This window comes from Lygodium microphyllum, chromosome 23 (assembly GCF_053477565.2).
Source record: "Lygodium microphyllum isolate KBCC chromosome 23, Lygodium_microphyllum_v1.1.10, whole genome shotgun sequence".
Taxonomy (NCBI): domain Eukaryota; kingdom Viridiplantae; phylum Streptophyta; class Polypodiopsida; order Schizaeales; family Lygodiaceae; genus Lygodium; species Lygodium microphyllum.
Window position 1 is genome coordinate 120,956,417 of NC_141157.1, and position 21,922 is coordinate 120,978,338.

The 21,922-nt window shown below is 42.4% G+C and overlaps 1 pseudogene; it reads left to right on the forward strand.

Annotated features, from left to right (window-relative positions):
* Positions 1-3,944: 3,944 nt before the first annotated feature.
* On the forward strand, positions 3,945-4,185 carry LOC148016682 (signal recognition particle RNA; annotated as a pseudogene).
* Positions 4,186-21,922: the final 17,737 nt, after the last annotated feature.

Below are 21,922 nucleotides of genomic sequence, written 5' to 3' on the forward strand. Positions count from 1 at the left end.
TCATACTTGAGCTCCCCTTTTGTATGGGCTACTACCCTTTAAATACACAGTTTGGACAACCACAAAAACTGTTTGTTCTCTGCTAAAAGTGCTACTTACTTGGCAGGAGATGAAGGTTCCACCACTCCTTTATTCCCAAGCTTGAGTTGTATTGCAAAGCTCCAATTTGAGTAACACTTGTGTGTTTCGAATCTGTAGATCTCTTTTCCGAGCCTCCACCCTTATTCAGTGCCAAAAGTTGCGCTGGCTTTCTTGCTCATGACTTCACTCCCTCTTGCCAAAGTTATATTTCATGCAAGTCATATAAGGCATATACAATGCATATGCTCACTAACATAGTATACTTTATGGACTTAAGTGATTCCTCACTCTAATGAACTTGTGAGACATGTTATCAGAATAACTTCATCACTGACATATGTAATCATGGCCTCATCCAAGCCATTTGATTGTCCATTGTCACATATACCATGTCATATGCAGCATGTTTTGCAAAACTCGTAGCAACTTCATGTAAGAAATACAAGGATGGTTAAGAGTAAGTATCCAAAAACAATCATCTTATCAAGGGCCCATGATAAATTTATTCCATTTTAAGGTAGAGAGTCCCCACCTTTATTACACCATGTGGTATGTTGGTGGACTTAGGTTTTTATGATTATTGCACTAGGCAAGATTCTATGTAGTATGTCTAGACTTCAACTAACTAAGTGATATTTGTAAAGGATAAATGTTTTATATTTAGACCATGAGCAAAGAACCTCATGACAACGATCGAATTCTTTCATCTTAGCCCACCCCCTTCTCTCATAGAATCAACCATGGAAACACACAACAAGAGGAGAGAGAAGAGAGAAAGACTAAAATTTGATATTTCCATTTACTCAATCATTTTTCATGTGGATTGAATTGTTGCAGAGTGTCCAAATTCTCTATCTTGATGCCCTCTTCCCTCAACTTGATGCCAACAGGCACAAACAATCATTTTTTAATCAAGGAGGAGGCACTGAAAATAATGGCACCCCCCTCCCCCGATTCAAATTTGTAGAGTTAAGCCTCTTTAATCCAAGCTTAAGGCTTAAAGCCTTAAAATAACTAGTTCAAGTTTTGTGTTTTCACAATGCCAATAAGTGGATTTTGGCATTTTGGTGAGGCAAACAAACTAAGGTTCGAGATCTGACTGGATAGCTGGCTCCGTGGCATCGAAATCTATAAAGTTAGCCTTAATCATGCACTTTTTGGATCTCAGATCACATAGCTTCTTTATAACGTGAAACCTTGAGGGGATTAAATGGGGGGTCAAACGATCTCTAATCAATGAACCGAGACTTGCATTGTGTTCCTACCATTGAACTCCATCTACGATAACTCCAGCTCATTGATCCGCAATTGTTTCAGTTTGCATGAAAAATTGGTATTTTACGCCTACCGAGCCACTTTTCCACTTCAAAAACAGGCTCTAAAAATCCACTATCATAGCTATTCAACAATTGGACTCTTTTTTGGAAGCTTGGGTTGATAGATTCTACACTTGTAATAAGGTCCCAATACCCTTTGCCAACCAGTAAATTTTCCATGCAAAATTTCCATATTGCATAGTTAGTATTGTCCAACTTCTCACCCACTATCTGTGTAATATTGTCAAATCTATCTACATTTTCCATGTTTACAACTCTATGTATTTTCTACAGTATTTGAATAGATGGTGCTTGACTCCATACAAACCAAGTTAAGCTTTCAATATGCTCCAAGATTTCAAGTGCAATCTGTCAAGCTTCTTGTAGCCTATAAATAAATTTTAGAACTGAGCTTCAGATCCTCATACTAGTGCCCCAAGCATGCATAAATTATGCCACACTAGTTGCCAACTATCCACCTGATGTTGGTAATGCCAAAGTGAAGCAATGATTGGTTGAGATCCTTTGATCATGTAAGCCATAAAGCAAGTGCAAATTCCCAACTCCATGCTAATTTCTGAAGTCCATGTGGCTGTTGTTGATGACCTTCTAATGAGCACTCACGATTGCTATATATCCTACTACGAATGAGCTTCAAGTGGCCCTAAATAATACTAAGTATGTCAGCCCATTGGTCATGGTACCCACTTGCTAATGTTGCCCATTCAACCCCCAAAACAACAAGTGCAGTCTAGACCGATCATGCAGATTTGTTGCTAAAGGTGCCGGTGTTGTTTAGCTCCATCACATGCTCTAGTGAAGGCCAATGACCCCTCCTTCCAAGCCCTAATAGGCTCTATCAAGTGTAGACTTCAAGAACATTGATACATACCATTCCAAGTGTAGTCTGTGGCTATCAATGCACTTCCATAGGGTTCCTTCTTCAAGCTGTAGGTCAAGGTCACTCTTCATCTTCTACTCATTGCCACATAAGGCCTTCCTGCTCTGATATCATGTTCAAGATGTAGAGGGAGAGTGAGAGATATGGAGAGAGGCAAGCTCAAAGAGCACAGTGCTCTCAATAGTATTCTTGATTATTCATTGAGTAACCCACATACTACACACAACTACAATATAGTTCAAACCACAATGCTAACCTAACCATGTTCCTAACTAGAGTTAGACCTCGACTCATTTATTGAGGCACACATGACATCTAGCTAACCTATAGCTGGGAAAAAAGAGCTTGATTGATTCATCATAGCTCTTGCAACTTTGGTAATAATCCTATTCTTCCTTTCTATAGTAACACCATTCTGTTATGGTGTATACTTGCATGTAATGTGTCTTCTAATCCCATGGTCTCTCAAGTAGTAAGAAAAATAATTTGACATAAATTCTCCTCCATTATCTGATCTCAAGCATTTTATGTAACCCCCAAATTTCTTTTCTGCCATATCTTAAAACTGCAAAACTTTTCAAATGCTTCACTAGTATGTTGCAAAAAGTACACCTATGTCATCCTATTGAAATCATCAATAAAAATGATATAGGACCTACATCTTCCACTCAAGGAAACATTCTGACATGGACTCCAAATGTCAGAGTGTACCATTTCCAAAGGATAAGTGCTCACTGCCCCCCCTCTTGAAAATGGGAGTCTAGACGGCCTGCCAAGCTGACAAGACTCACATACATTATCAAAATTGACATATCCAAACTAGAGAAACCCATGAATAACATGTGTAGACTACATCTGTTTCATCCTTTGCGAATTCGCATGCCTAATCCTTCTATGTCATAGTTTGGCATCTTTATATTGTCCATGCCCAATCTCAACATACACAGAATTATTGTCCATATGGGGGGTCTCCTTATGCATTATTAGGGAAATGTCAAATCACCTTAACTGCCAAGATTGAAAGTCTATTCGAAGAACGAGCAGGAACAGTGCGCTAAGCTTCCAATTCGAGGAGGGAGAGGAGGTTATCTTCACATTAACAGCCTGGTGTCGAGGTGAGCCCGATAGTTAAGTTACCGAGAACCTATAGATTTAAGTTGGCTATACTTGCGGGGCTTTTGGTATGAGGCCCTTCTTGACCCACCGTTGATGGTAAGAGGAAGACAAGGGAAGTGGAATGGCAAAATATAAACGGTTACAGCTCCACCTATGACATAGGGGATATAGTGAACACGTATGCTGAGCGCAGTACGAGTGTCCGTGCAAAGCTCATACAACTAGCACCGTCTAGAGTTCATAACGATTCCGGCATCCATGCATAATAACGGCATATACCTACGCGTAGGTAATTTATTTACTTCAAGAACAAAAGTCATATGTCCAAGTCCAAGTCAGAATCCAAGCGAACGCCGGCGGCCGGACGATGATGCTCCGGATTTCACGGGAGGCAGGACGGCGGCTCCAAATATAGGCGTGTGTCTGGTGGAAGTTGGATAATGTCCCACATGTGAAGCTTGCCGCAAAATGTACGATCTAGATAGCCGCAGTTGGCGCTCGCTCGCCCTTTCGTTCCTGGGTGTATTGTGACGCCTGTAACCCGAGGAGGGGGGAGTTTACAGTTGTGTGGATGCCATCGGTCACGTGCACTGAGATGTGGGGCTGATTCGCTGCCTATGCAGCGGCGCCCATCTCCAAGTCGCGAGTGGACGAGATCGTTGCCGCCCGGAGGTCTGGCAACTCTCGGTCCTCGAAGTAGGGGAGACCGCATGAGGCCGGAAACGGAGCAATGCTACCCCTCGCTCCAGACAGTGGAGGGACAACGCCACCTTGTCTGCAGGCCGACCGTCGGCCTCCTCTCAGTCCCCGGTGACAAACCCAATCTTTTATTCTCGGTCCTCGAAGTAGGGGAGACCGCATGAGGCCGGAAACGGAGCAATGCTACCCCTCGCTCCAGACAGTGGAGGGACAACGCCACCTTGTCTGCAGGCCGACCGTCGGCCTCCTCTCAGTCCCCGGTGACAAACCCAATCTTTTATTCATTTTACGTACGTACGTTCTCACACGCGCGTACTGACTAAGGCGCAGCCTTCCCCAAATTTATTTTGGTTGCCCGCATGAGGCCGGAAAAGGAGCAATGCTACCCCTCGCTCCAGACAGTGGAGGGCTGCTATTCCACGTGCTCGAGCACCGGCACTGCCCGCGCACGCACATACCACCACAAGCTACAAAGCACTACACTCGTGCAACCAGGTTAGCTATTCGCTCGGAGCCTGCTATCTACTTGCCAGCACCACATTTCTTGGCACAAGAGAGACCCACTCCCACCCCATGCGCGTTTTCCAACACCAACACCCATTCTTCATGGGACTTGGCAAGAAAAGCCACCCTTCAATGTAACCGAAATCGAGTAAAGCCCCATCATCATGATCATACCAATGCCCGCTCCCTTTTGTATAGGAAACATCCACGTCATTGGATCCGGTCTACATGAAAGCATACAAACGAGCAACAACTCTACACGGGCCTCAGAGAACTTCGCTTCTCGCCTTTCGAGTCATACACCACTCCATGGAGCCGTACGGAAATGGGGATACGAAGGTGGTGTCAAAAGAAAGATGCTATGGCAGTGGTAGTGCCACCGCGTGACCGCAACATGGTTACACAACCCACCTCGCTTTATCCCCATGGAGACACTCAGACCTTCTTCAAAACTTCAGCATGCTCCCATTCGAGGGAGCTTTTTTCCTCTTCCTCCTGACATGTTCGGCGAAAAAATCGCCCCTTGAACTAGTGCATAGCCATGTGCAATCATCCAGCCGCCAACATATGAAAGACAAATAAGAACGGAATGCGGGGCTCCTCTCATTGGGAAAGCGGCTTTTTCACTGTAAACTAAGAATACAGAGAAGAGTGCGATGTCTGCGTCAAAAGATGGTGCTCACAACAAAACTCGGCTCCCATAACATGGATACACGACCAACCACCACGGTTGACTGTCATTGGGTGTAACTATCCCACATACATCCGAAAATATGCAACCTATGTGGACCTACGGGTGAGCTATCGCGACACATTGGCATCCAAAGTTTTGGACCCAAAAAGTGCTGGACCATCACCTAGATCTGGCACATCCACGATGAAAAGTGACAGTTGGAAGCCCTTTTTTCGGAGCTATACAAGGCAAGGAGTTTGGGCTGGCTATGTACACAAATGGCTAATTACGTGGTCGATCTTTTAGCTGGTCGCTTGATTTTTTGATGTGGTCTAGAAAGAGCTATTTTTTATGCTTACCCTAGCTATGCATCTGTTGAATGAAAGAGATTCACCTTCTACAATAGAGCGGGAGAATCTTGAAGGAGCCTTGGTTGATGAACCCTCAAGTTCACGTGAATTTGATGAGGGTTCCACCACACATGATGTGTATGAAGTCAGTTTAAATAAGCCTACTTGGGCCAACGACTAGATCTATTATACTATACTAATGTAGTGGAGCTCGAACTTGCAACTCTAAATGATGTCTGTGGACACAAACAATCCTCCTTAAAGGGGATGTCTTCACATGGAGCTACAACAACTTAAAGGGGATCCCCCCTACTGTTTCTGTGGACGCAATCCTCCTGAAACAGGGAAGTAAGCTGGACTAGTCTTTCCTATAGAGCATACAAAATGGTGCTAAGTGGTGGTGATAAGGATAAAGAAGAATAGTCAAATTCATTTATATACGGACTTTAAAGAATTGAATAAGCAAATAGTCGAGGATTACTGTGCCTTGCCTTTCATTGATAAGATTTTGGATCAATTAGGGGTAAGATATGTGGAGTATTTTTCTAGGTATAATCAAACAGCCATAACCAAAGAAAAGAAGTCAAAAACAACATTTATCATAGCTTTTGGTACTTTTACAGACCACGTGATGGCATTTGGTTTATGCAATGTCCCAAGAGGACAGTTAATAAGTCCTTCGGTGATATTTCACTTGAGGATCTCGATGTATACATAGATGATGTGGGTAATCAATAGCTTGTTGTATTCGGTAAAAGATTTTGGTATCATTGAGAGCACTATATTGCTCTAAATCCATAGGAATGTGTACTTGGGGTGCTTATAGTTTACTCTTGGGCCATTTTTTGAGTGCACTTGTCATTGCTACCAATCGTGAAAAGGTAGTTGTTATCCGAGCCATGAACCATCCACCCACCACTCCCAGGGAGGTCCATAGTTTCATCTCATCAATCTTGTACCATCATAGGTTTATTAGGTATTGATGTTACCTTTTAACAAGATTAGGTATTGATTTTGTTGGACTTGTGCATCCTTCATCAACATCGCATAAGCTATAAATTATTGTTGCAACACATACTTTACAAAGTGGTTTGAAGCCCATGAAATTGTGAAGGATAATGATAAGGAAATGGCAAGTTGTATCTTAGAGAAAATTATATGTCAATTTGGTCCTTTAAAAAGCTAGTCTATGTCTGTGGAACTCACTTTCTAAATAAAGACATTGACAGAGGCTTTGAACATCAAGCACAACAATGGGCAAGTTGAGAGTACCAACAAGTAACTTCTTTAGTACAATTGGTTGAGATTAGATTGCAAGTGATATTGCATCAACCAGTGGGGAAGAAGAAGCAAATGAAAGCACTTCATGATTTGCATACCAAGAAGTAAGCTTTTGTGAAGGGACAATTCATATACTAGATGTATGATGTGAACTGTTTCCTTGAAAATTGGAGTACAAGTGGGATGGATGTCATAAATATTGTATATAGGTAAAAATGGATCTGCAACCCTTCTAACAAATTTGTAGGTGGTAGAGTGTAAAAGTAAGGTCAACTTTATTAAGCCTAACCGCTACTATTTTTAGGGGGATGACCTAATTGCAGATCCATTTGGTGCAATGTTTCCTAAAACAATCTCATTGGAGTTAAAAATTTATCCGTCCCTTGGGTAGTCTTTAGCACTTGCATCTTGTCTTCCTAATAATCGATTTTTTCAAAAAATTTGGTCCTTTCAAAATTCGATTAACAATAAGCCTCAAAAACCTAAAATTATTCATCAAAACTATATGGTCATCCCTTGCTGTCTACATGTGGCTTGTGACAATTGGAATTCATGACTAGCCCTTCATCCTAGTTAGTTTAAGATTGAAGCAACAAGAGTAGTGCTATTTCATTTCACTTGATTAGGAGTTCTAAGGGTGTAAGATTTTCTTGTCAAAGTTCAACACCCTTAGCTCTTCTTCAGGCTTAGGTCCTTGGCCAATTATTGCAAGAGGCCTCTACCTATCCTTCTTTAAGTTTCCATGTTTGCTAATATTTCTTTCATGGGTCTCCTTATGTGCTCTATCCTCATTGATTGGTCATACTTATGTGATAAGGTGTTGTAAATGTAGTGAAAAATCCATGGGATCTAGTGCATATATTACTAGATTTGAGGTGCTACTACTTATCAACCTCTCAAACTGATTGAGATTGAGCTCTAAAGATCATGCAAAGCTTCTCAAAACATCACCATAATGTTCTTGCATAGAAACATATCAAAATTCCTGACAGTGAGGTATGCTGTCCTGAATATGCAGAAAACTGTCTTGAATGTACAGTAGTAGACTTGTAGGTAAAGCTGATCCAAAAATGAACTTTAATCGCTGCTCAAATGCATTCTGTAGAATCAAATCCAAGTATGTAACATCAACCATAAGCATGAATACTTGGTTTAGAATGTTCGAGACCAAGTCTAGAAGCAAGACATAATGCATACGTAGTCAAAATGTCATTCAACCCTATTATTCCAACAATTAAATCTCTGTCAAAACCAAGCAAAATGATAACTCTAATCATGGACATAACATCTCCAAGTCATGTAGCACCTAATGGACATCAGATCATCACATAAGTGAATCATAAGCATTATTCATTCAAGAAATAGTTGCTACCCTGTTTATTACATTGAATTTCTATCAACCCCAAGTGTAATACTACACTTTTGCTCAGTGCTAAGCATTAGATGCAAAGTCTGGAGCACAACCATGATGAAGAGGAGCAGCTTTGCTGTAGGTCATGAGCATGTTGAAAACCAGATCTGCATACCCATGGTGATGATGCCTTCAGCCGTGAAGAGATTGGAATGTTGGTCCAAGTGTTGTGGATGATGGGAAGGGTCCCTAATAAGTGGCCAATGATGGCTACCAACAAGCTCAAATGAAGAAGGAAGCTTCAAGCTTCAAGAAGAAGCTTCCAACCTTGTTGTCCTCTTTGCAAACTCTTCACAATGAACTCTTCTTCAACTTCAAGCTCTTGCATCTGAAGAAATGCCAGCATGAACCAAGCTCTGATACCCCTTTGTTGAGTTAGTTGCAATGGAGCTTCTGTGTAGAGATACATGTTGAGAGAGAGAAGAGATAGAGACACATGATTTGTGGTATTGAAGAGTGTACCTCAAAAATGATTTTAGATAGGTATATGTACTATGTACAACCTGGCCCTTATGGGCAGGGGACATGGGCAGTGCCCTTTGCCCTTTATCCCAACAACCATAGTGGATAGGGAAAAGTGATGAAAATGAAGGGTTTTGAAGGTAGGATGGGAGTGGATGAATGGGTGGTATCTTCTTCACGTAGAATTTTCCTCACCTCTCCATGACTCACTCATGCTGTGTGTGTGTGTGTGTCTCCTCGTCACATCATGAGTTGTAATTGCGAAGAGGGGGGGAGCCTTCCTTTAAATAGTTTCCAAGGGGAGGATTTGTCTTAAGACAAAGATGTAATAATAGGGGACTCTTTTCGTTAACTGTTTTATTATATGAGGAGGAATTTTTGTTTATTAGTTAGCTTTAGAAGGAAGAAAATATTAATGGATTTAGTATAAATTTCTAACTTTATTCATACTTATAAAAATGAAAAGAGGGGGTGTAAGGGTAAGGGCTCTATAGGTATACCAGGGGGATGCATACAGATGCACATATATAGGGGGTAGTACTCAATCAAGCTTTGCTTGGGTTGTGCTTCTACATATGATTCCCTAGGCTTAGTGGTGGGCCCTCAAATGTGCAGTGTCACAAGGGTGTAGTCATGAGGTATGCCTCAATGTGGTATCTTTCGATATCATGAATGCAAAGATTCCTTGATATAACTTGTGTATCTTTCCACTATGCCCTTTCTATGCCTCATGATAGGTTATGACTTGAAATCCCATGAAGGTCCGTAACACGTGGTATAAGAGCAACTCTAGCATGGAGCATACTAGCTCAATAGTGAAGGAGGCTCACAATTGTGGATAGGATCCCAACGCAATGTGACCCGAAAACACCAACATGACATGATGTGACAGAACACGACACGACACAACATGGTGTGACACCCCATGTCCCAATGCCCCCCTGGGCGTGATACTTGCTGAAAATAAAAGTGAACTTGATGTGCAACAACCAAAGTTGAGAAGGAGCCCTGGTGTGATAAGGACACACTGCATACCAATCAAAATGACTTGGAGAGAGCTCAAACTATGGAAGGACATTGTTTTTGAAGAGGATGACAAGCTATGTCAATGGATCAAGACCACATACAAGAAGGAGTTGCAGCTCAAATAGATGGAGAAAATATGAATAATCAAGAACTTGGAGAAGGCTTAGAAAGGAATAGATGCATAATGCAACTTGGAAGAGAGAACTGAAGAGCTAGATGAGGACCTAGAGGAGGTTGACTACCAATTGATCATGGTGTGTTCAAGAGCCATGCTATGGCAAATCTGTTGAGATATCGAGCTCCACTCGTGATATGCCAGGGTGACCGTTGTGCATTTATGTCACCAACTTGTCAGTTGCAGATGCGGTTGGTACACCGCCCATGAATAATAACTAGATGACAGCTATCCTTATCTATTCTAGTTCCTGGCTCAGTTAGTATGCCACTTTAGTTAGTTGAGTTTGGTTTGAGACCCATATATAGGGTTCTTCTATTTCTATGTACTTGAGTTCTTTTGGCTTACACAACTAAGAAGAGGAAAACTGTTTTCAGCCTCCACCTTTGTGTGTATTCCCCCATTGTGCAAGCAGGAAAGCTACAAGTGAGACTCCTTCCTTCTCTCCCACAATCTTGACATGGTATCAGAGCCTTGTTCGTGGTAAGAAGCTCAAGAAAGCAAGCCAAGTTCGCGGTGTTCTGGTAAGAGGACTAGTGTTGCTTTCATTTTTCTGTTTTGGGAGCAAGTCTCTGCAGGTAGCATAGTCGGAAAGTGCAAGAGTGCATTATCTCAGATTGAGACGCCCTTCGCGGTGTAGCAAGAGGGCAGTATATGCTCGGGACAGGGGTTTAGCCCATGGTTGCTCTGTTTTTTAGATTTGAGGCCATTTCGGGGCCTCTTTTGGAGGCGGAAGTTTTCTGCACGCATTCAAGAAAAGGCCCTGTTTTATGCTGTGCGACCACTGTTCTACAGGTTGGTGAAAAGTTACTGTAGAAATTGCATCGTATGCTTGTGCGCAGAGACTTTGGATTTTACAGAATCACCCTTGTTGCCTGTTGATGCAAAATCGTCACTAGGAAGTGACTGTGTGGTCAAATACCACTTTTGTCAGTTTTGCAGATTTGCCCTTGTGAGGCTGAAGCTGTGTTCTTTGCAGTGACAGAATTTTTTGCAGTGTTTTGTAATGGCGTCTGATTCTCTTTCATAGATTGTCACTGAAAAGCTTGATAAGAACAACTTCCAAGCATGGAAGTTCAGAATGACGAATTTCCTTATGGGAAAAGGATATTGGGAATTCGTTGCAGGAAATGAAGAAGAACCAGTTCTTCCTGATGTTCCCAATCAATAGCAAATGCAGGCATTTAAAGCATAGCATGAGAGAGCCAGGAAAGTTATGTACTGGCTGTCTATCAGCATTTCAAACTCTATGATTGTGCATATTCAAGATGCAAGTACGCCAAAGGAGGCATGGGATACTTTGTCAAAAATGTATAGCACAAATACGCAAGCCAGGAAAATGCAGCTCAAGCAAGAGTTACACAATATGCAAAGAGAAAGTATGAGCATCAATGACTACCACATGAAGGTGAAGAAGATTGCAGATGCACTTGCTTCCATTGGGTCGCCAGTGGAAGATGATGATTTAGTTTCTGTGACCTTGAATGGTCTAGGAAAGGATTATGCACAGTTCCGAACATCCATTTCCGTCCGTGAAAGATTTCCTAATTTTGAGGAGTTGATTGCTCTTCTAATTTCTGAGGAGCTGAGAAATGGTGGTGCATCTTCTTCAGGAGGAACTTCAAAAGAAGATGTCTTCTACTCAAATGCGGGAAGAGGTAGAGGCAGAGGTAGAGGAGGCCGATCTGGAGGCTGTGGTAGAAATCAGAATATGCAGCAAACTCAAGAAAGCCAGTCCTTTGGAGGAGGATGTGGTAACTCTAGAGGCAGGGGAGCCAAAGAGGTCATGGTGGATGGCAAAGAGGCCAAAATGCAAACAACAATGTTGAATGCTACTATTGTGGTAAAATGGGTCATATGGCTAAAGACTGCTGTAAAAAGCAGAATGACATCATGAATGGAAAATTGCAACAATGGAATTATGCATCTTCTAGTAGACAGGGTGATGACATAAATTAGCATTTATTTATGGTGCAGCACATGACCAATTCTGTGACAAGTGCAGAAGAAAGCAACGATGTGTGGTATGTTGACTCAGGTGCATCAAACCACATGACAGGTTATGTAGAATGGATGCAGGATGCAAGGAAAATGGAAAAACCAGGATTTGTGGAGACTATTGATGATACTGCACATCCTATTGTGCAGATTGGAAAAATTCCTTTGTCTATGCAGGATGGGAAAAAGAAATACCTGTCGCATGTATTTCATGTTCCGAATATCACCAAGAATCTAGTTTCTGTTGGTCAAATGGTTGAGCAGGGCTTGCAGGTCAGATTTAACTCTCATGGATGCTTTGTTGAGGATATGAAAAATAAAGGTCACTTGATAGCAAAAGGAAAGAAGAAGGGCAGAATGTTTACGTTGGATGCAGACATGCCTGAATTGAGTGCATCAATGTTTGCACATGGGACCGGTGTAGTTGCAGATATTGATATCTGGCATAAACGCATTGGTCATGTTAATGTACAACGACTTAAATCAATGCAAGCCCAAAATATTGTTACAGGATTGCCTAAATTCAAGGTTGCAGAAATGCATAAGGTATGTGAAGCCTGTCAATTTGGAAAACAGGCAAGGAAACCATTTCCTTGACATGTTCAAGAGAGTAAGAAGCCATTGGAATTAATCCACTCTGATGTGTGGACTACTAAAGCTGCATCTCTTGGAGGCTGTCATTATTTTGTCACTTTTATTGATGACTATAGCAGAAAAGTTTGGGTGTATTTTATGAAAAAGAAAAGTGAAGTTTTTGGGCATTTCAAAACTCTTAAAGCTATGGTTGAAAAAGAAACATGCCTGCAAATAAAATGCCTAAGGTCAGATGGAGGGGGAGAGTACCTCTCAAATGAGTTTGCAAGGTTCTTGCAGGAGCATGGCATAAAGCATCAATATTCATGTAGTCATACCCCACAGCAAAATGGAATTGCAGAAAGAAAAAACAGGCATATTGGAGAGGTATCTCGTGCCATGCTCAATGAAAAAGACCTGCCAGATTTTTACTGGGCTGAGGTAGTTGCTACAGCAGTCTACATAATGAACATGACTCCCACTGCAGCAATGCATGGCATGACTCCAGAGGAGAGGTATACTGGTAGGAAACCATATATTTCTCATTTGAAAATTTTTGGTTGCATTGCCTATGTTCATGTGCTAGATGAGTTGAGATCCAAGTTGGATCCAAAAGCTGAGAAGTGCATCTTTATTGGTTACTCTCTGCAGCAGCAAAAAGGGTATAGATGCTATAACCCTTCTACTCGTAAGTTTACAGTGAGTAGAGATGTTGTTTTTGATGAGATGAGTAGTTGGTATAAACCAATAAATGTCAAAATGGTAATGCTGCACAAAATTCACAGCAGCAGTCACAAGATATTAGTGGACCAGGAGCGTCCTCTAGCAGTGGTTCACATTCTTCGCCATGGACAGACAGATTGAGATCAGGAGAATCTTCTCAAAGCAATGCAGATAGTGGTATGCAGGTATCACGAAAAGGAAAAGAGAAGGTAGATCAGCCCATGTTTGATGTGAATGTAGGTCACTCTTATGTGGATGGTGAATCCAGTGGCTCAGAACAGAGCATTGATGATGAGTTGGGTATTCCTTCTATTGTTAGACCTGGAGTAAGGAAGACCAGGGATGTTTTGAGAGAACCTGGGAGTGAATCTACTTTGCGCAGGTCTACCAGAGCTAGGTATCCTGTGGATAGGCTGAAATATGATGGATTTACAGCCATTCACTATGCCTATATGGTCAAAGTGATACAAGAACTAGAACCCATTTCTTTTGAGCAAGCCATGGGAAAAGAAAAATGGGAGAAAGCCATGGATGAAGAAATGGATGCCTTGGAAGCAAATGCTACATGGGAATTGGTACCTTTGCCTAAAGATAAGAATGCAATTGGTTGTAAGTGGGTTTATAAGGTGAAGCACAATGCAGATGGTTCTGTGAACAGATACAAGGCAAGATTAGTAGTCAAGGGGTATGCACAAACATATGGCATTGATTATGAAGAAACATTCAGTTCGGTTGCAAGGATGACAACCGTAAAAGCAGTCATTGCTATAGCTGCATCAAAGGGATGGTCTTTACATTAGATGGATGTAAAGAATGCCTTCTTGCATGGTGATTTGCAAGAAGAGGTCTATATGGAGAAGCCACCAGGTTATGTGCATGCTGTTCATCCTGAGTTTGTTTGCAGGTTGAAGAAAGCCTTGTATGGCTTGAAGCAAGCACCTAGAGCATGGTCTGACAAGATAGGACAATATCTTGTCACTATTGGCTTTCAGATTTCCAAGGCAGATTTCTCACTTTATGTGAGAAAAACAGAGAAAGGTATTATGCTGCTTGTCATTTATGTTGATGATTTGATTATCACAGGTGATAGTGATGAAGATATCCTTCATGTGAAAATGCTATTGAAGCAGAAGTTTGAGATGAAGGATTTGGGAGAGCTACGTTATTTCTTGGGCATTGAGGTGATTAGATCACCAAGTGGGATATGGCTCTTGCAGAGGCAGTATGGATGGATGACAGGCTGTAAGCCTATTTCAGTTTTTTTGGAGCAGAATGTGAAGTTGAGCGTAGATGCACGTGAGCTTCTCAAAGACCCTACTATGTACAGACACATAGTAGGAAGTTTGATTTATATGACTATTACCAGGCCAGATTTGAGCTATGCTGTTGGATTGGTAAGTCAGTTTATGCAGGCTCCAAGGAAACCACATTTAGATGCGGCTAGATGCATACTCAGGTATGTGAAGTCCACATTACAGTATGGACTATTTTATGAGACTGGGGTTCAGATACAGTTGCATGGATACACTGATGCTGATTGGGCTGGTAGTATTTCTGATAGATGATCTACCAGTGGATATATGTTCTCTTTTGGGAGTGCTGCAGTCACTTGGAGCAGCAAGAAACAACCTACAGTTGCCTTGTCGAGCACAGAGGCAGAGTACAGGGGTGCAGCAATGGTTGCATGTGAGGTAGCTTGGTTGCATAAGCTACTTTATGATATGCATTAGTCTACAGATGGGCCAGTTGTCATTTATTGTGACAACATGAGTAGTATACACTTGGCAAATAACCCAGTCTATCATGCTAGAACAAAGCACATTGAGGTGCATTATCACTATGTGCGGGAGAGGGTTTTACTAGGTCTTATTGATCTAGTTTATGTCAGCATAGAGGATCAGGTAGCTGACATATTCACGAAGGCATTGGGCGCAAAGAAGCTGTGCAAGTTTAGAGACCTGCTTGGTGTGCAGGAATTGGGATTGAGCTCGAGGGGGAGTGTTGTGATATCGAGCTCCACTCGTGATATGCCAGGGTGACCGTTGTGCATTTATGTTACCGACTTGTCAGTTGCAGATGCGGTTGGTACACCGCCCATGAATAATAGCTAGATGACAGCTATCCTTATCTACTCTAGTTTGTGGCTCAGTTAGTATGCCACCTTAGTTAGTTGAGTTTGGTTTGAGACCCATATATAGGGTTCTTCTATTTCTATGTACTTGAATCCTTTTGGCTTATACAACTAAGAAGAGAAAAACTGTTTTCAGCCTCCACCTTTGTGTATATTCCCCCATTGTGCAAGCAGGAAAGCTACAAGTGAGACTCCTTCCTTCTCTCCCACAATCTTGACAAAATCAAGGTTGCCCGAGACCTTGATATGGAGCTACAAGGAGAAATTATGTTGAGGTGGGATTGGGAGATTACTTTTGGATCTAAAGAAGCCAATGAGCAGATTGAACCATACTTGAAAATTCCAAGAGTTGAAGAATGGATTGAAGCAAGCCAAATAAGAATAGAAATGCCAAGAAAAGCTAAGAAAAGAAGCAGGTGATAGAAAAAAAACATTTCTAGTTAAATGAAGAAGAAAAAGAAGTACTGACAATTAGGAGCCAATTGCTACTACCCAAAAGGCTACTATAGGGAAGACTATCATGAAGATCAATAACCTAGTGATTACTACCCATAAGAAGATGGATGCTACTTTTTTGAAGAATACCCGATCTACTTCCACCTGCTAAAAGGAGATTACCTCTATGTTGACTACCCCCTAGAAGGAGAAGAGTACTACCTCTACCCCAAAGGAGTTCAACAAGAAGATAAAATGATAGAGTATTATGGAAAGGGAGAAGGATGGAGAATGGATGCGAGTTCAAAGATTGAAAATATTATGAATGATCTAGGATACAAAAAGGAGGATAAAGATAAGTGGACATGTGAGGAGGATGAGTCTTTTGTTGAGATATTGGCAATCACACTCAACTTAGCCTCTTTGTATGGAGCAATGTGGGCTCAAGATGCAGAATCCAATATGCACAGTGGTGGAAATTGCAGCCTAGTCTATTCCTATAAAGCATTGTACTTGCTCTCTTTTTGAATGCGATGTCATAGTACTCTTGTACTTCTAGCATAGTGTTTGTGTCATTGTCAGTCCACTACATAAGATTGTGTTTATGAGTCCAAGCTTCCATCTTGGAACCTAATTCACTTGTGTGACATTTGGTCTTGATGTTTGTTACCTCATTAGCTCACTCTTCCTCTTTCAACCACCTCACAATTTGACAAGAGGGATGTATGGAATAATGAGTATTTTGGTCAAAATAGCAATCAAAAAGTGTGCTTGAGCATCATGAAAATCTCAACATAGCCGATCAGTAGTAGGTGGAGTAGCAATAGTAACTCTTGAAGAGCTAGAAGTGGTAGCACCTAGTGTGCATTAGGGCTTACTAGTCATACCTTTGAACCCATGACAATTTTTCAAAAGCCTTTCGCAACAACCAATACGTGTTTTATCATGTACATCCAAGTGGAGTAGTTACTACCATCCAATATCAGGAGAAAGCATCCCAAATAACTCATTCTCATTATGTGCCATCCTACGACACATTGAATATACAAATGCAACTGAGGTAATTGCTTAAAGTTGTTCAAAAATGGAGTTTCTCTCTGAACACTTGTGTGTAAAAAAGAAGGCTAAATGGTGAAATGAGATGAGAAAGGTCACGCAACCAATGTGTAGAGGCAAGCTCAAGCTCAACTGCCAAGACCCATGGACCGCTTATTGTTCAAGCATTTCAAGCGAGCACTAATGGACACCTCTCACATAGCTGACGTGTCATCTCTCTCTACGAGTGTAATGAGCTTACCTTGGTGCCTGATTGAGTTTCTTCCTCCCTCAAGCACTTCGATAGCTCCATGATTCGTGATGCAATCTCAAGCATCCTCAAGCCTCTTCCTCCAAGCTCCATCCTCCATAGCCACGTGCGAGACGAGAGAAAAGAAGAGAAGAAGAAGAGAGGAGATGGTAGAGAGCTTCACCTCCAAGATCCCTCACTCTCACACACTCACTCCTTCACTCACTCTCACAAACTCACTCCTTCACTCACTCACTCTCACATGCTCACTCCTTCACTCACTCACACTCCCTACCTCAAGCAACCACACATAAGAAGCAAGAAGCAAGAAGAGAAGAGAAGAAGAGAGGAAGAAGAAGAGTCCACTTTGCCATGCACCAAAAAATGAGCTTTCATTCACTTTTTGAACCTTATATACAGAAGCCCTCTTTCCCTTGGGCGGTCATCCCCTTTTTACATGGCCGGCCATATCCTAGGCCCTTTTTATTCATTGTTCTCCTATCTTCCTAGCTTCTTTCCTAACGCTTATTTACCTTTACAATTTGCACGAGTGAGAGCCTGCTGGCGCTCTTTTACAGAGGTTTTGGCTATGCCTTCATATTTAAAGGTGCGCCTTCTTGCTTTGTGGCTTCCATGGTTGCGTCTTGTACTCCTGGTGGTTGTTTCCATGCTTTTAGATTTCTCTTGAGCGGCCCACTCTCTTGTAGGGCACCCTTTCCTTTTTTCCACCTTGTGCTTTTCCTGTTGATGCCTCGTTTTCAACTTCCTTCACTTTGCAGTAAACATAGTAAACATTACCCCCCTCCTAGTTGAGTGCCAGCCCCATGGCACTACTGGGTGGTGAGTCAGACGGTGTGGCTGGGGTAGCCAGGTGACGTTTTGAGTTTGGATACGAGCCTTGTTGGAAGGTATGTTGGAGGGATTCATGCCTTTGAATTTGAAGATAAGGTTGGACGAATTCGTGCATGGAGAGAGGCAGATGTGCGGATCCATCTTTAAAATTGAAGATATAGTTGGACAGATCCATCATGTGGTCCTCAGTGCCTGCCTTCTCCTGTGTTGTTCCAAATGAGCTTCTTCATTCACTTTTTGACTAGGGCTGTTGCATTCGCTCCTTGCTTTGTTGTGCATGAATGGTGACATGTCACATAAGATAGGGAGTGCATTGCATGGACGATGGGGCCTCTGGTCGGGGTCGTTGTTTGTATCGGGAAAGAAAAGAAGGTGCACTACTTGGGGGTGTTTGTGCCTTATCGTGGAGTGCGTGGTGCCCATGTTTGTGGAATTGGGAGTTGGGTGCCCTCGGTGGTGTCCCACACTTGAGGACCCGGTTTGTGCCTAAGGGAGGTGCGATGTAGGGGGCTTAGGATGAAAGGTCAAACCATAGGCAAGATTTATCTTGCTAGGTATGCCCTACCCTTGATGTGCCCTAAGCATGTGTCGTGGGGGCCGAGGCTAGGCATGGAAACCCTAGATGCAGTGATTGTGGCACTCAAGGTGCTTTTGGGGGGTTCAATGTTTCTATTTTTTTTTTTTGGATGTAGATGAGTATAGATGGCATTTGGATGCAAGGAGTGCTCTTAGGCTCCACCCTAATCTTCCTCGGATGATTCACGAGGTGGTCTTAGGGACTTAGTCAAAAAGGTGTGGCTCTACATGTATTCCTTGATGTTAGCCTTTGCATTAAGAGGTGTCGTTGACAAGAAAGGATGATTACACCTCATAAAGTGGCTATCGCTCATATATTCAAGAATCCTCATACAAAACGAGGGAAGCAGGGTTGCCCTCATCATGAGCCTAGCCATAACGCAGCTATCTATTCCTAGGTTAATGTAAAAAAAGAGTGGGGAAAGGTGGGCCTCCTTAGCTGTTGACTTTTGTTTAAGTAAGAAACTAATGGTCCTAAGGTAATTGCAAGTAGTTATGAAGGTTGGGTCCGGGTAGGAAGAGAAATACTTGAGGAAGTGGTTGATGGGTGGGTACAAGTCCCTTCCTTTAAAGGTCATGCATTCCTCAGGAGTTGTTGCATTGACATTGTAGATCTTCGAGAAGTCGTACCTACCATGCACCCCCTATCATAATCCACTCCGTGTCTACGAGGATAGGGCATGTAGATAGGATCATTGCGTTCTTCCTGTAGCATGTCACAGAAGGCCATCCATGCATTAAAATTGGTGTCCTAGATCCTCCTCCACCACTTTCGTTGTGGCTCGTAACCTCGGACGGCTTTGGGAACCTAATAGACCTTATCCTACTAGTAGTCTATGGGTTTCCACCTCCATTGTGTGATTACAATGCTTTGCTCCTTGACCCCTTGGTTCGCTAGAGTATTGCCCAAATGAATGATCCTTTCCACTACCTCCAAGAGTAAGACTTGGTCCAGGCTTGTGGATAGAGGAAGGATAACTCGAAGGGTTAGGATTGGAGCTCCCGCTATTGCCAGATAGTCAGTTCCTATGGCCAATTGATGGGATGGTGATCCTTGAGTGGTGGCATGGGCTCGTCAGGAAGCTATTGTGGCCATGCTCGTGCTCTTTGCTGTTGGGCTTGCTCCACAAGTTCCCATTTTCTTCTTCTTGCAGCAATAATGTGCTAAGGAACTTGGGAACCATCTAGCTCTTCTAAGGGTAGATCAGACAAGGGCAGATTGGGCTCCCTGATTCATAGTTCTTCCTTGAATGCATGCTTGAATTTTGGCCCTTCCTCAGTGTCTTGTTCGATAGTGGGTTGGATTGGGGGTGGATGGGGCTACTCTTGTTCCTCAAATCCAAGTTCCCTGAGCTCATTGGTGGAGAGGCCGGCTTGTCGTAGGTAGTTGCGTTGTTGCTCTTGGGTTATGCTTGGGCCGGTTGGGAGTATGCGTTCTTGTAGGCCATACCTTAAGGCTCTGGTTGTCAACTCCAAATTCCTTTTCATTCTCTCCACCAAATCCTCTCCTTCAACTTGTCTGACATAAAGCAAGTGCTAAAAAAGGCTTACCTCTCTACGTGTTGGAGCACGCTTAAGCAGCCTCAACTCTAGATTCTACGACGAGCACTCACTTGCACTCTGCCACTGCTAGGTGCTCTGTCAACCTTCACACTCTTTCAAAGTTGTGCCTCTCCCACTATTGTGCCTTCTCTTCTAGATTTTCCTTTCTCCTTTCCATCTCCTGAAACAATATCATTACCACCTGTTGCTGTTCATCCCATACTTCCAGCATTTGGATCTTCTCTTTATCTTGAAAGTTCAGCTGCTCTTTAGCTATTCGTCTACCTTGATCAACCCACCACGGACAAGTGCTGGTGGGCCTCTGTGAGCCTTTCTAACTGATATTCAGTAGTTTGCGCTTGGCTTTCTAGCTCCACCAGGTGCATTTTTCTTTCGGTCATGGCCATGTCTATTAGTCCCTCCACTTCCTGCTGGGTGTTTTGCAAGTTGTCCTATAGGCTCTTGGTTGCTTTTTCTATGGCCTCTCCTTTTCCTTCAACACAACTCCTATCTCTCTTTACATCCTTCCTTGCTCCTCCATTGCTGACCACAACTCGAATACCGGGACATCCTCCTGTTCTTGGTGTTGAGCTTAAGCAACTTGCTTAGGCAGCATCCAACGCTATGGCTAGAACTGAAGCAGTGGGTTGAAGAACCAAATGAGCCAATTACCACAGACTTACCTCCTGAGCACGATGTAGAAACTCAAATACCGAGTCTGATGCTGCACTCCATGCCTAAATCCTTACACATCAATGCTTTCTAGGAAGGCACGGAAAAGCATGTAGTCCTGCCAGTCCTAGCTCTAAGGGATGTCACAAGAAAAGGGATTGTAGACACAGGGGCAAGAGTGAGTGTGCTAAGCCATGCACTACTCCAAACTTGGGGTAACACATTGGTCGAGACTAGTATGTTCAACGTCACTCTACAATCCCTAAGTTGTAGGAGAGCCATAGAGTGGGGCCGCATTCGCTGAGGGGTGCTCCTTGTGTCTATTCTATGTGGTGTATAATACTAATATGTGTAGGGACTCCCTATGATGAGGAGTTTGGGAAGGGTTATCCATTGGACTACGAGCCATACAAACAAATATCTAAATTAGAAGTTAGATATGTGTGTAGCCTCTGAATGCTCCTGGTTGCGAGGCCGTGGGTTGTTTTGGTTGAGCGTAGAGGCCTAGCTAGAGCCTTAGAGCCAATGTTGGACCCATTTTAGGTCCTGATATTTTTATGCCTTCTGTTGACCCTCTATAGTGTTCTGTAGAGCCTCTGTCTTTGTTTTATAAGTCTTTTTTTGCTTCTGTGAATGTTCTAATGGATGGATGTTTAGTTTGGGAATGTTTTGCAATCTTAGGAGAGGAAGAATACAAGCTCAAAATAGCTCAAAGAAGTAGAAGAAGTAGCTGAAGAAGACTTGAAGTGAAGACTACAATGACAATGATAGTAGTGAGTTCTCTAGGGATATTGTAGTGGCTTTGGTGACTCTTCATATCAGACATACCTCTTTTGTGAGGGGTATCCACAACCAATAGAGGGTTATTGAGGATTATTGATTGTATTTCAGAGATTGAGAGAAGACTATGAGGACATTGAAAATGAATTCTATATCATGAAATTCCATTAAAAATGGAGCATTCTCTTCTGTTTTTGTGGTTCTTTGATGGATTCTAAGAAGAATATGAAGAATGTGACCAATTTTGTTAAAGATAAAGCCATGGGAGATTGTTTCTATGATGTTGCATGAAGTTTTGTTGTGCTTGGTGTTCTTTTTCCTATTGCGGTTACATAAAGGATGAAAACATGCTTATTGATG